At 38.8% G+C, this 15742-nt stretch overlaps 1 pseudogene; it reads right to left on the reverse strand.

The window, feature by feature from the left end:
- Window positions 1-700: 700 nt before the first annotated feature.
- The window catches only part of LOC112624368, a 157003-nt pseudogene continuing 141961 nt past the window's right edge, over window positions 701-15742 (reverse strand).

Consider the following 15742-nt stretch of genomic DNA (forward strand, 5'->3'; position numbering starts at 1 on the left):
TTTATGGTTATTTCTTAAGGGTACATATTCTTTTTATGTAACAAATATTCTTGCTCTTTGTAAAAAAATATAATTTCTTGTGGGGCCTTTGAATATATATAGAAGCACTCAAGATGGGTTCATAAATCAAAAATAAAATCCTATAGTCCCCATAGGCCTATGGAGAATGAACAGTCCATAGGCCATGGGGATCCCAGAGAAACCTGAAAAATTGAATTCCATGCCACAAGGGAAGAAAGGTCAGCCATACTTCCTTGCACTCCCTTGTTTTGGAGTTTAAGTATAGCTAACCAGCATTAATGTTAAAACAGAGATCATAAAGCTGACAAAGCATACTCTGTGGCAATAAAATACCAAAATTATACAGAAGACCTAAGACCATGCAGGCCAGGGTTAAGTTACACAGTACAAACCATAAAATCTTTTTTTTTTTTTTGACCTCTGAACTTTTTATTGGCCTCCTGCTCCCCAAAGTGTACCCGGTTTCTGCTGGCCTAATGTCTCAGAACTTTGGTGTCATTGGTCTCAGACACCACTTTACTGTCCACTATCTGTTGTGTGGTGGTCTTTGGAGGGTTTGCATGGAGTTGCTGCTGTCCAGGGCATCACCAAAATTAAAGTCCTCGCTGTCTTCCAGCAGGTGGCGGTAGGTGGCGATCTCAGCCTCCTCCAGCTTGACCTTGATGTTCAGCAGAAGATCTTACTCCTGGGCCAGGTGCTGCCCCTCTGCCCTGATCTGGGTCAGCGCCGGCTTCAGGTGCAGCAGGATCCTGTTGAGAAGCTCCATCTGCAGATCATAGGGGGCCTCCACCGCCCTCAGGCTGGTCTCCAAGCTGGACTTCAGATTTCTCATCGAGTCCAGGTTGATCTCCAAGAACTGGACTGTACGTCTCAGCTCTGTGAGCCTCATGTCAACAGCTCCATCCTCAGCAGACTGTGTGGTGACCACTGTGGTGCTCTCTTCAATCTGCTGAGACCAGTACTTGTCCAACTCCTCTCGGTTCTTCTGAGTCAACTCATTGTATTGGGCCAGGATGCCTGCCACGATCTTGGCAAGGTCTTGAGATTTGGGGGCATCTACTTCCAGGGTCAACCCAGAGCTGGCAGTCTGGGCTTGTAGGCCTTTTACTTCCTTTTCATGGTTCTTCAGGAAGAGCAGTTCCTCTTTGAGAGCCTCGATCTATCTCTGTCTCCAGCTACAGATGAGAGACATTGCTGTCATCAATGACCTTGTGGAGCCCATGTGAGAGACAGGACTAGCTGGATTTCCTAGGCCGACTAAGGATCCCTAAGCCTAGCTGGGGAGGTGACCACATCCACCTTTAAACATGAGGCTTGCAACTTAGCTCACATCCAATCAATCAGATAGTGAAGAGAGCTCACTAAAATGCTAATCAGGCAAAAACAGGAGGTAAAGAAATAGTCAATCATCTATCGCCTGACGGCACAGTGGGAGGGACAATGATCGGGATATAAACCCAGGCATTGGAGCCGGCAATGGCTACCCTTTTTGGGTCCCCTCCCTTTGTATGAGAGCTCTGTTTTCACTCTATTAAACCTTGCAACTGCACACTCTTCTGGTCCATGTTTGTTATGCCTTGAGCTGAGCTTTCCCTTGCCATCCACCACTGTTGTTTGCCACCATTGGAGACCGGCTGCTGATTTCCATCCCTCTGGCAGGGTGTCTGCTGTGCTCCTGATCCAGTGAGGCACCCATTGCCGCTCCCAATCAGACTAAAGGCTTGTCATTGTTTCTGCATGGCTAAGTGCCCAGATTTGTCCTAATCGAGCTGAACATTAGTCATTAGGTTCCATGGTTCTCTTCCATGACCCACGGCATCTAATACAGCTATAATACTCACTGCATGGCCCAAGATTCCATTCCTTGGAATCAGTGAGTCCAATAACCCCAGGTCAGAGAACACAAGGCTTGCCACCATCTTGGAAGTGGTCCACCACCATCTTGGGAGCTCTGGGAGCAAGGACCCCCAGTAACAGTAACATTCATAGCTATTGGGTTGCTCTGATGATGTGACATGTTAACTACGATCTCAGTCATATTTCAAAGACTACTGTTACTTCTAGAATCCTGTATTGCTTTAGGAATTTTGTTGCTTAGCAGTTCATTGAGCCAAGGAGTTATTGCTAATTCAGGCTAGGCTGCTTCACTCTCTTGTTTCAGATATTCTTCCAGGAAAATCAGCTAGAACTTCACGGAGAAAGCCAACTTTTGTGTGGGAAATTTACATCTGTAGAGTCTTTTAGTACAACCAGCCAGGTCTTCCCTTTCTAAACTTTCCCCTGCATCTGGAGAGATTAACTAAGAGCCTGACACATTTAACGTCTGAAAAGAGATATTTCTCTTCTATTCCGTCTGAAGGCTGCTACATATGAAGCTTTATCTACATAAAAAGAACTCTGGCCTCCACAACCCTCCCTATCTTAATTTAACTCAAGCATTTTTTTTTTCTATTGACACCAAGTCTTTAGATAAAGCTTAACTCATTCAACAAATTGTCAGTCAGAAAATCTAAATCTACCTATGACCTGTAAGCCTTCCACTTCAATATATCCCACCACCTTAGGCCAAACCAATGTACGCTTTACATGTATTGATTTGTAATTTTACCTGCAATTCTTGTCTCCCTAAAATACATACAACCAAACTGTAATCTGACCACATTTGGCACACTTTCTCAGGACCTTTTGGACTGTTCCCTTGGACATGACCACTCATATTGCCTCAGAATAAACTTTAAAATATTTTACAAAATTTGATGTTTTCGTTAACAGGCCTTAATAATACATAATAATGTTTCATTTATAAATAATTAGAACTGAGGATTTTACTTCTATTCTTAAAATGATAACAATAATATGAACTACCGACTATAAATTTTTAAGGTTTATCCAGCTTATATTGCTATATGAAATGAATTAAAGAACTAAATAAAGAAGTAAGAAACATCTAGAATAAATTTAAAAAGTAAAACCACAATTGCAAAATTGTAACTGAGATGAGATCTCAGTGAAAGAGATCTGACTCAACCAACTCCATATTGCTTTTTTTAAGAGTAAAAGCAGTATTTGTTAAATACCTGTTGCTTGATTTGCAAATTAGAACTCCATTGCTTGTTTGATTTCCTAAGTCCCACAATATAAATGATTACGTATAAAAAAAGAATCATTTTTCCGTTTTTCTTTTTATATAAATTAAACCAATTTTTATTAACTTGGTGCAATTGTTCACATTCATTTTATGTATATATATGTTTATTTGCATAGTTTTAATCAATGGTTAATATGTCATTAATGTTTTCATTTATTTATTTTATCACAAACTGATTCCATTTTTTTAATAACATTAAGAGTTTTTTTCATATATATATAATAAGAAAAGTAGCATAAAAAAAATCGAACAAACATATAGGTACAAGTTTTCTTTTTCTTTTCTTTAATTTTACTTTAAGTTTCTGAATATAAGTGCAGAATGTGCAGGTTTGTTACCTAGGTGCCATGGTGGTTTGTTGAACCTATCCACATGTCATCTAGGTTTTAAGCCCCGCATACATTAGTTATTTATCCTAATGCTCTCCCTTCCCTCACCACCCACTCCCAAACTGGCATCAGGGCATTTTGTTTCCCTCTCTGTGTCCGTGTGTTCTCATTGTTCAATTCCCACTTATGAGTGAGAACATGCGGTGACTGGTTTTTTGTTCCTCTGTTAGTTTGCTGAGGATGATGGCGCTTCCTGCTTTATCTATGTTCCTACAAAGGACATAATCTCACTCCTTTATAGGGCTGCATAATATTCCCTGGTGTATATGTATCACATTTTCTTTATCTAGTCTATTATTTATGGGCATCAGAGTTTTTTCCATGTTATTGCTATTGTAAATAGTGCTGCAGCAAACATAGGTGCGCATGTGTTTTATAGTAGAATGATTTATATTCCTTTGAGTATATACCCAGTAATATGGGTATATATAATGCTGGGTAAAATGGTATTTCTGGATCTAGATTCTTGAGGAATCAACACACTGTCTTAGATGGTTGAACTAATTTACATTCCCAACAACAGTGTAAAAACATTCCTATTGCTCCACAGTCTCTCCAGCGTCCATTTTTTCTTGAGTGTTTTAATAATCACCATTCTGACTGGCATGAGATGGTATCTCACTGTGGTTTGGATTTGCATTTCTCTAATGATTAATGATGTTGAGCTTTGTTTTTCCATATGTTTGTCAGCTACATAAATATCTTCTTTTGAGAAGTGTCAGTTTATACCCTTTGCCCACTTTTCGATGATGTTGTTTGTTCTGAGAAATTTGTTTAAGTTCTTCGAAGATTCTGGATATTAGACCTTTGTCTGGGGGAGATTGTAAAAATTTTATCTTATTCTGTAGGTTGCCTGTTTACTCTTATGATAGTTATTTATTTATTTTATTCTTTTGCTGTGCAGAAGCTCTTTAGTTTAATTAGATCCCATTTGTCAATTTTGGTTTTTGTTGCAATTGCTTTTGGTATGTTAGCCATGAGCTCTTTGCCCATGCCTATGTCCTGAATGGTATTGCCTAGGTTTTCTTCTAGGGTTTTATGGTTTTGTGTTTTACATTTAAGTCTTTAATCCATCTTGAGTTAATTTTTGTATAAGGTGTAAGGAAGGGGTCCAGTGTCATGCATATGGTAGGCCAGTTTTCCCAGCATCATTTTTTGAATAGGAAATCATTTTCCAATTGGTTGTTTTAGTCAGGTGTGTCGAAAATCAGATGGCTGTAGATGTGAGGTGTTATTTCTGAGGTCTCTGTTCTGTTTTGTTGGTCTATATGCCTGTTTTGGTACCAGTACCATGTTGTTTTGAATACTGTACCCTTGTAGTATAGTTTGAAGTCAGGTAGCATGATGCCTCCAGTTTTGTTCTTTCTACTTAAGATTGTCTTGGTTATAAGGGCTTTTTTTTGGTTCCATATGAAATTTAAAGTAGTTTATTTCTAATTCTTGGAAGAATGTCCATGGTAGTTTGATGGGAATAGCATTGAATCTACAAATTACTTCTGGGCAGTAGGGCCATTTTTTACAATATTGATTCTTCCTATCCATAAGGATGGAATGTTTTTCCATTTGTTTGTGTCCTCTTTTATTTCCTTGGGCAGTGGTTTGTAGTTCTCCTTTCAGAGGTCCTTCACATCTGTTTTATCTGTATTGCTATGTATTTTATTCTCTTTGTAGCAATTATGAATGGAAGTTCATTCATGATTTTGCTCTCTGCTTGTCTATTGTTGGTGTGTAGGAATGCTTGTGATTTTTGCCATCAATTTTGTATCCTGAGACTTTGCTGAAGTTATTTATCAGCTTAAGGAATTTTTGCACTGAGATGATGGGGTTTCTTAAATGTTGAATCATGTCGTCTGCAAACAGAGACAATTTGACTTCCTCTCTTTCTATTTGAATATGCTTTATTTCTTTCTCTTGCCCGGTTTCCCTGGCAAGAACTTCAATACTATGTTGAATTGGAGTAGTGAGAGGGAGCATCCTTGTCTTGTGCTGGTTTTCAAAAGGAATGCTTCCACTTTGGGCCATTCAGTATGATATTGGCTATAGGTTTGTCATAAATAGTTCTTATTATTTTGAAATATGTTCCATCGATACCTAGTTAATTGAGAATTTTTAGCATTAAGGAATGTTGAATTTTATCGGAGGACTTTTCTGCATCTATTAAGGTGATCATGTGTTTTTTTTTCCATTAGTTTTGTTTATGTGGTGGATTACATTTTTTGATTTGTGTATGTTGAACAAGGCTTGCATCCCAGGAATGAAGCTGACTTAATCAAGGTGGATAAGCTTTTTGATGTGCTGCTGGATTTGGTCTGCCAGTATTTTATTGAAGATTTTTGCATTGATGTTCATCACAGATATTGGCTCAGAGTTTCCTTTTTCTGTTGTGTCTCTGCCAGCTTTTTGTATCAGGATGATGCTGGTCTCATAAAATGAGTTAGGGAGGAGTCCGTCCTTTTTAATTGTTTGGAATAGTTTCAGGGAAAAAAAAAAAATGGTACCAGCTCCCCTCTTTGTACCTCTGGTAGAATTCGACTGTGAATCCATCCGGTCCTAGGCTTTTTTCAGTTGGTAGGCTATTAATTACTGCCTCAATTTCAGAAATTATTTGTCCATTCAGGGATTTGACCTCTCCCTAGTTTAGTCTTAGGAGGGAGTATGTGTCCAAGAATGTATTCATTTCTTCTATAGTTTGTAGTTAATTTGCATAGAGGTGTTTTTAGTATTCTCTGATGGTAATTTGTATTTCTGTGAGGTCAGTAGTGGTACCTCCTTTATCACTTTTTATTGTGTCTATTTGATTCATCTCTCTTTTGTTCTTTTTTAGTCTAGCTAGTGATCTATATATTTTGTCAATTATTTTTAAACACAGCTCCTGGATTGGTTGATTTTTTGAGGGGGTTTTCATGTCTCTATCTCTTTCATTTCTGCTCTGATCTTAATTATTCCTTTTTTTCTGTTAGATTTTGAATTTCTTTGTTCTTGCTTTTCTAGTTATTTTAATTGTGATATTAGGATGCCTATTTGAGATCTTTCTGATATGGGCATTTAGTGCTATAAGTTTCCCTCTTAACACTACTTTAGGTGTGTCCCAGAGATTCTGGTATGTTGTCTCTTTGTTTTCATTGGTTTCAAATAACTTTTTATTTCTGCCTTAATTTCATTATTTACCCAGGAGTAATTCAGGAGCAGTTATTCAATTTCCACTTAGTTATGTGGGGTTTTGATTGAATTTATTAATCTTGAGTTCCTATTTGATTGCACTGCGGTTTGAGAGACTGTTACAATTTCAGTTCTTTTGCATTTGCTGAGGAGTGTTTTACTATCAATTTTGTGGTCGATTTTAGAATAAGTGCCATGTGGCACTGAGAAAAATGAATATTCTGTTGATTTAAGATGGAGAGTTCTGTAGATGTCATTAGGTCCACTTGAACCAGAACTTAGTTCAAGTCCTGAATATTCTTGTTAATTTTCTGTCTCATTGATCTGTCTAATATTGACAGTAGGGTGTTAAAGTCTCCCACTATTATTATATGGGAGTCCAAGTCTCTTTGTAGGTCTCTAAGAACTTGTTTTATGAATCTGGGTGCTCCTATATTGGATGCATATATATTTAGGATAGTTAGCTCTTCCTATTGAAGTGATCCCTTTACCATTATGTAATGCCCTTCTTTGCCTTTTTTTCTTTGTTGTTTTAAAGTCTATTTTTTCAGAGACTAGGATTGCAACCATTGCTTTCTTTTACTTTCCATTTGCTTGGTAAACTTTCTCCATCCCTTTATTTTGAGCAATATGTGTCTTTGTACTTGAGATGGGTCTCCTGAATACAGCACCCCAGTAAGTCTTGATTCTTTATCCATTTTGCCAGTCTGTATCTTTTAACTGGGTGATTTGGCCCATTTACATTTAAGGTAAATATTGTTGTGTGAGTTTTATCCTGTCATCATGATGCTATCTGGTGATTTTGCACACGAGTTGATGCAATTTCTTCATAGTGTCATTGGTCTTTATATTTTGGTGTGTGTTGGCAGTGGCTGTTACTGGTTTTCCTTTTTATATCTAATGCTTCCTTGAGGAGCTCTAGCAATGCAGGCCTGTAAGTGACGAACTCCTTCCGCATTTGTTTGTCTGGAAAAGATTTTATTTCTCCTTCTCTTATGAATCTTAGTTTGGCTGTATGTGAAATTCTGGGTTAAAAATTCTTTTCTGTAAGAATGTTGAATTCACCCCCATTCTATTCTGACTTGTTGGGTTTCTCTTGAGAAGTTCACTGTTAGTTTAATGGGCTTCCCTTTGAAGGTGACCTGGCCTTTCTCTCTGGCTGCGCTTAACTTTTTTTTTTTTTTTTTTTTCCTTCATTTCAGCCTTGGATTATCTGATGATTATGTTTCTTGGGGTTAATCTTCTTGTGGAATATCTTAGTGGTTTCCTCTGTATTTCCTGAATTTGAATGTTGGCCTGTCTTGCTAGGTTGGAGAAGTTGTCCTGGATAATATCCTGAAGTGTGTTTTCCAACTTAGTTTCATTCTCCCTGTCTCTTTTAGGCACTCAGATCAATCATAGGTTAGGTCTTTTTACATCGTCCCATATATTTTGGAGGTTTTGTTCATTCATTTTCATTCTTTTTTCTGTAGTCCTGCCTGCATGCCTTATTTCATCAAGACAGTCTTTAAACTCTGATATCCTTCCTTCTGCTTGGTTGATTTGGCTATTGATACTTGTGTATGCTTCATGAAGTTCTTGTGCTGTGTTTTTCAGCTCCATCAGGTCATTTATATTCCTCCTTAAAGTGGTTATTCTATTTAGAAGCTCCTGTAACCTTTTATCAAGGTTCTTAGCTTCTTTGCATTGGGTTAGAACATGTTCCTTTAGATCAGTGTAGTTTGTTATTACCCACCTTCTGAAGCCTACTTCTGTCAATTTGTCCATCTGATGCTCCATCCAGTTCTGTGTACTTGTTTGAGAGCTGTTGTGATCATTTGGAGAAAAGGCACTCTGGCCTTTTGGGTTTTCAACATTTTTTTCCTTGATTCTTTCTCACCTTCAATAGTTTTTCTAATATTGATCTTTGAGCCTGCTGACTGTTGGATGGGGATTTTGTGGGCAATTTTTTTGTTGATGCTGTTGTTGTTGCTTTCTGTTTGTTTTTCTAGCAATAGTCAGATCCCTTTTCTGTAGGGCTGCTGAAGTTTACTGGGGGTTCACTCAGGCCCTGTTCATCTTGTTCACTCATGTGCCTGGAGATGTCACCCAAGGAGGCTGGAGAACAGCAAAGATGGGTGCCTGCTTCTTTCTCTGGCATCTCTGACCTTGAGGAGCACCAACCTGATGCCAGGAGGAATGCTCTAGTACAGAATGTCTAACAGACCCTGTTGAAGGGTCTCACCCAGTATGGTGGCATGGGGAGCAGGACCCATTTCACAAAGCACTTTATCCCTTAGGGGAGGAGGTTTGCTTTGCTAGGGGGAAACCCATTCGTCTGGGCTGCCCAGATTCCTCAGAACTAGCAAGAGGAAAGTCTAAGTCTGCTGATCCTTGGAGGCTGCAGCCACTCCTCTCCCTAGGGGCTCAGGCCCAAGGGGATCAGAGTTCTGTCCCTAAGCCCCTAGCTGGAGTTGTTGGAGTTCCTGCAGGGAGGCCCCACCCAGTGATGTGGGATTGGTAAAGGCCAGGCCTGAAAAGGCACTTTGTCCACAGTCGGCCACAGTTGGTGTATTGGGCTGTGGGGAAAACCTCTTGGGACCAAGCTATCCAGACTCCTTGGCTCCACCAGGGAAAAGCATGGCTTGGAGCTATAGAGATGGCTGCCCTGTTCCCTCACCTTGGGAGCTTAGTGTGTTAGGTGGCTATCAGTCCCAGTGTTGGCTGCTCCTCTCCCATCAGGAGTTCAGCAGGCTTAAGCAGATTCTAGTTTAATGGTTGTTGAGAATCTGCGTGGCTCTGTGGTTGGGACCCTAGGCCCTGGTGGCATGGGTCCACAAGTGGTATTTTCCTATCCACGGGTTGTACAGTCCCATGGAAAAAAAGGATGTCTTCCCCACTCACCACCTCTCTTGGCTGGGGGATGGGGCCTGTCTTGCCCCATGTGGCTCTCAGGTGAGCTGTCATACCACACTGCTCTTTCTTCCTCTCCATAGGTCACGCCAGCCACCTAGTCAGTTCCAACGACAGAACCTGGATAGCTCGGTTGCCGGAGCAGGATTCACACGCTGTTATGGTTCTTTTCAATGGGAGCCTCAGATAGCCACTGCTTCTAGTCAGCCATCTTGGCCCTGCCTTCCCATCTTGCTTCTGTTAATAACCTCCAGCAGTCCTTGTGCATTCCAAAGGTGGTTTTATGCCCAACTAACTTTGGGAGAAACTTAGTTTATAGTTTAAAACAAAGACAGTAACAGTCCTTTCCCAAAACAAACCCCCTTCTTACCCAGGGACTAAACTGCCTTTGTAGGACTAACAATTTAGCCACAAGATTAGAAATTATGGTTTAGGAGTCATGCAGCTCGAGGCTACAAGATTCTGACCCTCCCCTCATTGCTCCTGGGGATAACATCACTATTATAAAACCTAAGATCATCGTTTGAGATATTTTACAGACCCTCCTCTTGATGGATCACCTGGCACCACCAGATCAATAAACTGACTCATGTTGATAGTGGTAGGAGGCAGGCTAACACCTAGAAAAATAGGGGCGGGTCCCCTTTGAGCCAAGGTATCCTGGTCTACTGGTTCCAGATAAAATACATGACCCAGAGTGAGAACTTCCCAATTCTTCCCTGCCCATTCCCAATTCTTGTTTCTGAATAATGCTTTTTAACTCATTGAAAGTTACCTTTTCTTGTACTACCTGCAGTCTACCACCTCCCATCCTATGCCTATAAGAACCCCCAGGCTCAGCCACACTGAGAGAAATGATTCCACCTTCCCATCCCCTCTCTGCTGAAAACTGTTTGATTGGTCAATAAAATTCTCCATCCTCATCCCTTCAATTGTCAGCTTAACCTCCTGACAAGAGCTCAGAACAACCAAACACAGGTATCTAGAAAGACTGTAACACTGGCCCTCTGCCCTTGCCAGAATAAGGCAACCACCCCATATCATAGGAGCAGCAGTGGGGCTGAGCCAGTCCCAGAGCCATGGGTCAGAATGGGATGTGGGGATGACTGAGCTGCTAACACGCCACAATCTGTTGAGCTGCAGATGACGGAACTAAAATAAGTAAATCGCGCACTGTAATTCCCTATTTTGGGCTTTGGGGTTGCAGACACCCCTGCCTGTTGGATACTTCCATGTTGCCCTCAGGGTGATATGCCTGATCTTGCTGTGGGCCCTGCATGGAGCCTACTCATGTAGCACTCTGAGTGTCAGCACTCGGAGTGGCTGTCTGGATCCTGCACTCACTCGTTCACATGCTCCCTCCTGCCAGGGACTGAGAACGCAATCACAGTGGCTGCAGGCGGGAGCACAAGCCAGAGGTTGCCTGGGTAGACAGGAGCTCCCTGCTGTGAGCCTAGCAAAACTTTGTGTCAATCTGATCTTTTGACCCCCACCCAGGAATGATTCAGTGCAAAAGGAAAGCTTTAACTCCCTATAATTTCATCTCCAACAGAACCAATCATCACTCCTGACTCACTGGGCACCCCCATCCACCAAATTATCTTTAAAAACTCTGATCCACAAACCCTTGATGAGACTAATTTGAGTAATGATAAAACTCTGGTCTCCTACACAGCCAGCTCTGTGTGAAGAACTCTTTCTCAATTGCAATTCTGCTGTCTTGATAAATCATCTCTGTCTAGGCAGTGAGTAAGATGAACCCATTAGGCAGTTACAAAGGCTTCTTGGGAGGTATCCATGTCACTTATACAAACAGGAAGTGAACTTCAAATTTAAACTATCTTGGAAGGAGAAAATGAAATATTATGTAAAATTTATAAAAATTGATAAGTCAAAAGGTCTTTAAGTCTACATCTTTAACTTTCTGGCTTGTTTTTTTTGCCAGTTCAGGTAGCCTCTGATATATCTTTGTCGATTCCTGGTACTTCTTGATAATTTAAGAGGAGATGCTTTATATAAAGCAAAATCATCTTTTTCCTCCAAATACATTATTTCTTATGTGAGTTTATTGTCTGGATGACACATATTCATAACATACATTATGTGAAATATGAACTACTCCAAAAATACATTTATATTTTTTTCCCACTCTATACAAATATCTTTTCTTTAGAACTCTGTGAACTGTATTGTATTATTTTCTAACATCTTCAACTTATTTTACACTGCTCATCATTTCATCTCTAAAATTAAATCAAAAGCAATTAATTCTTTAAAATATTTGCTGCATTTAATTATACCAAAAATATTTGTGGATTGCAAAAGGCACCTCCAAAGTTAAGTGCAATTAAATCGACCAATTTATTAACATAAAAATGAATAGAAACAGACACTTTGTATCTTTATGTGCACACTATCTAACATTACTCACTTTATCTTTTTTATGACTACACTTAGGCAAAGATCAGTGCCCATTTTTGTGTAGATCAATGTTCCCTTGATTTTTAAACATCAACCTTAAAGGGAAAATGTTGAGTCATAGTGGTATTTATTGTCACCTTAGTGGTTTAACATATAAAATTCATTTCGGAGTAGTTATGCACACAAATTTTGTTATTATTTTATTAACATGTATATTTCTTAGAGCCTAATTTTTAACTCTGAATAATCAATAACAGATTAACACTGGCCTAAATTGTATATATTTCTTATCATTGCAATTGAAACCATCATTTTATTATGTTACCTCTAGATTGATCTCTTTTGTTCTGAGGACATTCACAGTTATTTGAATGCGTAAATTAATAACTGAATATGTGTTCTGGTTTTCTCAATGACAGATTCATGAAGGAACTTGGAAATCCCTGGGATATTACATTGAACTAATGAATTTTTCATTAGAGGTCCTTTTATAAACTTTTTATCTCTTGAGTAAATACTTAAGTTTAAATCTAGCATTCACCAAGCAGCTTACTGTTCGTTCTTATGTTAATGAGAAGGCTAATTGCAAATTTCCCTAGGTAATCTCAATGTCAATTATTCATGAATCACTGACAACAGACATGACATTTTCAAATGACAGCTTTCAATCCTTTTGTTTACAAGTTTAAATATATGCAGGGTGATATAAAAGACTTTAAACACTAAAGTTGCCAAAAAGTAAGTTTAGAAGGAAAGATAATAACATTTCAGCAATCAGAATACCTTATATGTTGGTTTTGAATTAATTTATGACTAACATAGTTTGTAATATAAAGGACTTTAAGGGGAAAAAGGAAACACTATTTCAAGTTTCTCTTTAATTACCTTATTGAATTGGTGATCTTGAATGAAAAATATTTCATCCTAAAAATATTCCATCTAATTGATATGTGATGTGTGTGTGTGCCTGTGTGTGTGTGTGTGGCTTTTCTTCTGAGTAACAAATAAGATTATAAGATTAAATTGCAGTACAGATTAATACAAGAACACTAAATGAAATTTGCCTTTATGATATTTTCAAGTCTTTTCTCTAAATAGTTGATTCTTCTATAGCTACTGAGTTGTAAATGCTTCTATTTGTGGCATCTGCTTATACTCATGTTGATATATTTATATCATGGTATGTCATTTTGAAAGATAAATTTATCTGTAGCAATAATTGTTTACCATAGCCGTTCTAAATACTTGCATTTCTCTGGGACAATTTTATGTTTGCCACTCACTGTCTCTAAGGTTTCTTGAGTTTTCCAGTATATTCTTAATAGTTTTATGGTTTAGAGCCTTCTAGAATTGAATTTAAAATTTGTATTCTACAGTTTTGCACTTTTTTGGCTCAGGTTCTTTTTTCTTTCTTAGAACATAATTAGACCAGGAGGCAGAGTTTTTCTGGTCCCCATTTCAAACACTCAGATCATCCTAAAAATATGAGTCCATTGACTTGAACTTCCAACCCAGAATGATTTTAAAAACATTATATTTAACCAGCATTTCTTTGGCATTGTGTGTGTGTGTGTGTGTGTGTGTGTGTGTGTGTGTGTGTGTTTTTATGTGTCATGTATACGCATGCATTTATGCAAAGAGTTCCTCCCAAATTTTTATGTCATATTGATTATAAATTCAAATAATATTAAAAAGTTATTTCAATGATCTTTATAACGACAACTAAGAAAAAACAGAGTGTGTGAAAAGACACAATTATAACAAATTTAATTTAAAGTTCTCAGTTGTCTCGATTTGAGATTTTAGAATGGGACAACACTTGATTCCATAAAATGGAACAAGTGTTCCTATCAGTTAAGCAAAGGAGGTTAGCTTTATAGACAGAAACAGGACAGAAGAATGCAGAAACAAAGAGCAAAAAGCAGATTGGTCATTTTAGAGTTACTCTCCTTATAAGGCAGGGGCAAGAGAACAATAACTAACAGCAAGTTACTTCGGGTTAAGGATTAAAACCAAGAGAATTTCATTATCATGCAGATTGACACTGATCTGTTTATTAAATTAGGCTGTTATCGCTCTCTCTCCTGATTTCTCAAAAGGTTCAGTTTCAGTTTGATGACATGGAACTTCTGCCTGCCTGAGTGACTCCATTTTGATTTTTAGTTTGATCTGTTGGGACCTAGTGCAGAAGCTTAGTCCAAAGCAATGGCCTCTTATAGTTTTTATTTAATACTAGTTTGATACCATGATAAAAAAAAATATTTTTCAAGTTATAAAAATGTTTAACTGAATATTTTTTAATGAAACAAAATGGGAAAGAATATTTTTGGTAAAGATTAAATAAAATATTAAAAGTCTACCCCGGACCAGGCATGCTGCAACCAGCTTCTGCCTTGGGCAGTGGCATCTGGATGAGAGGAATGCTGTTGTGCCCAAAATCTAAGAGACAGCAGCTATCCCACTGTTCTCAGCCCAGTGATCAGGGGCGTGTCATAGCTTGTTTGTTTCCACTGTCAGTGGCCTAGTGAAAGGGGTGGTGTTACAGCTCTGGGGTGGGGAGCTCTGAGGTCTGGGCCCTCCGAACTTTCACCACTCTTCACTCCCGTAGTCTGGTCACTGCCTGTAGCTCAGCAAGCTGACTAGGGACATGTTATAGACCTTTTCATTTCTGATGTTCAGTAGGTCCAGGTTCCTGTCCCACAACCAAGAAAAATGAGGTTACATAGACACTGGAGAGTGGGCAAGGCAGGGAAAAATTTTGAGTGACAGAGGAAAAGCCCTCAGCAGAGAAGATGCCCAAGAGTGGGTGGCCCTCTGGGTGAGAAGGGACTTGAAAGCAGGTGGTTCAACATGTGGCTGAGTCAGGGGTTGTTTTAGGTGTGGAATAGGGGAATGCGTGCTGAGTAGTTCATGGGCAGGCCTGGAAAAAGCACCATTTGATTGGCTATAAGGCATCAATGAAGCTCTCACTCAGGTCAGTCATGAACTCCATCCAGAACTGGTAGCTGGGTTTTCAGGTTTCAGGATGCTTTGGGCTTGAAGATCAGGTTTCACTGAGGACCTGCCTTATCTGTCTAGGAATTGGTCTGTCTCCTCCCGCTATCAAAATGTTAAATAGTAACTTATGTCTTCTAAACCCTGTAATTAGCCATATTTTCATTAAGTATTTGCTTAACCCTGTGTTTTCCTGATTTTAATTTTTGTTTTCTGCTATTTATGGTCTTCTAGCATTTCCTATTATAAGTTATTAGTGAAACATTTTTTTCAGACTTTTATTATTACATGTTTAATGCCACTGCCATTTTATATATACAAAACTAATGTTTTAGATATTTTATATAAGGATATTTTTTAAGGGTAAGAGAGATGTAGTTTTTAACTTATCATTCAAAAAAAATAGCAAAAACATATAGCTAAATGCCTACCATATTCAAGATTAGAATCATTCTATATTTGAATACTTTATATACTTTGATGGTTACATATGACTGTGTCTTTCTAATAATATAGTGAGACTTGGAGAGTTTAAAGAATTATCCATCGAGACCATCCTGGCTAACCCGGTGAAACCCCGTCTCTACTAAAAAATACAAAAAAAAAAAAAAAACTAGCCGGGCGAGGTGGCGGGCGCCTGTAGTCCCAGCTACTCTGGAGGCTGAGGCAGGAGAATGGCGTGAACCCGGGAGGCGGAGCTTGCAGTGAGCTGAGATCC

Source organism: Theropithecus gelada, chromosome 5 (assembly GCF_003255815.1).
Source record: "Theropithecus gelada isolate Dixy chromosome 5, Tgel_1.0, whole genome shotgun sequence".
Taxonomy (NCBI): Eukaryota; Metazoa; Chordata; class Mammalia; order Primates; family Cercopithecidae; genus Theropithecus; species Theropithecus gelada.